This window comes from Aplysia californica, unplaced genomic scaffold (assembly GCF_000002075.1).
Source record: "Aplysia californica isolate F4 #8 unplaced genomic scaffold, AplCal3.0 scaffold00091, whole genome shotgun sequence".
Lineage (NCBI taxonomy): Eukaryota > Metazoa > Mollusca > Gastropoda > Aplysiida > Aplysiidae > Aplysia > Aplysia californica.
The window spans coordinates 808,096-810,006 of record NW_004797361.1 but is presented as its reverse complement, the minus strand read 5'-3'; positions in this window follow the sequence as shown (position 1 = coordinate 810,006).

The window sequence follows — 1,911 nt, the reverse complement described above, 5'->3', positions numbered from 1 at the left end:
TAATAATAATAATAATAATAATCGCTTTAAAACAATAATAACACTAATAATAATTGGTAATAAAAGTATGCTGAAAAAGCATCTGGTTTTGTAGAAATCTGTATAATATATTGCGTTGTAATGTCAAGAAACTAGGGGAAATTTTCTCTCAATTTAATTATCACCTTTTCCTAAGTGGGCTTATCTTTCTGCATTCTGCAGTCTAGTTCTATTCTTCCCCATATCTCTCTGCTTGTTTGCCCGTCTATAAATCTATCAGTCAGTCGGGTCTTTTATCTCTCCTTTAGTCTGCCCATGTGTCTGTCTGTCTGTCTGCTGTCTGTCTGTCTGTCTGTCTGACTTTCTGCCAGTCCGTCTGTCTGCCTATTTATTTGCCTGTCTGTCTTTGTGCCTGTCAATTTGTCTGTGTGTCTGTTTATTTGTTTGTCTGTCTGCCTGTCTGTGCGTGTACCTGCCTGCCTGCCTGCCTGTCTGTCTGTCTCTCTGCTTGCCTGCCTGCCTCTCTGTCTGTCTGTCTGTCTGCCTGTCTGCTCCAGGTTTCCTCCTCTCGTCTTTCTATGCTCTGCATGCTCCTGTGCTATTTTTGCTGATTTCACTTAAAGCTTTTCACCTGAATAATTCCACGTTTGATGTGAATCTGGCTGAGCGATGTAAATACTGTATATCTCCCAACCCGTAACTCACCCCCCTCCTCTTTTGCCATTTCATCCCTTGCATAAGAAACATTATTGTTAACCCGAGGAAGACATAAATATTCCAACACAAGATTTGAAGCAGATAATGTTTGTTGAGAAATGAATTAGTCTGTCGTATCTCTGCGAACTATCCTGCTCTTCGGAATTTATTAGATCGTAAAGGCGCCCTCGATCAACATTGCAGCATATCAACAAAATTTCGAAAAAAAATAAAAATCATGAATGCTGTGGAGTTTGATCATCATCATCATTGCCTTTCTCACCCTGGATCAGGATATAGGCCACGAACAAACACTCTCCACCTTTCCCTATCCTGGGCTAGTCGCTTGATGTCACTCCACGTCTTCCCATTTTTCTGTACATCCATTTCCGTGACTCTTCTCCAGCTTCCACGTGGTCTTCCCCTTGATCTTTTACCCTGTTGGTTCCAATCTAACACTTTTTTTTATTATGCAGCTGCTTGACCCCCGAGCTGAGCTGCTTCTGTCCAGACTGTATCCAGTGGGTTTCGTGGAGTTTCATGAGGTACATCTATTGGTTGTAGTCTTATTCCTCCTCTTAAAATAGATACGGGGATAATAGCGAATTAAACATAATATTATTGTTCTAGGCGAAAAAACAGCAACAAAATAACAACAATTTTTGGCTTCGAATGTTCATGTACAATGATAAATTGGTACTTTAGAATTACAGAGCTCTATCTGACTTTCTAGGCTGTTTTGAGCCACTGAGACCATAAGGCCATTAGAAACCAAATGTTTTTAAATCTGTTCTATCAAAATCGTACGATCATTCGGAGTCGTTATGAAAATAATCCAAAAAATTGCATTGAAAAAAGCTTTTATATAATGTGAAACTTTTACGTCAAGTTTCTCTAAACTAGGTACAGGGCAGATAGAACTTTGTGATTTTTGGGGGTCGAAATGGCGGCGACGATATATTTTTATGCAGCAACATGCTGCAGCGATTGAGTCCTGAATAAACACTTGTCTTTGTTCAGGCTCTGTGACGGGCCTGTTGGAATGTACCAGAGCGTACAAGCCTGTCGGTATCTGGGGGAGGAATCTTGGCTACCGTTTCGCTTGAGATTTTGGCTGACGAAGAATTATTATACGACATGTATGTATGTACCAGATAATAAAATGAAAAAGTCTGCACGCTTATTCACACACACACACACACACACACACACACACACACACACACACACACACAC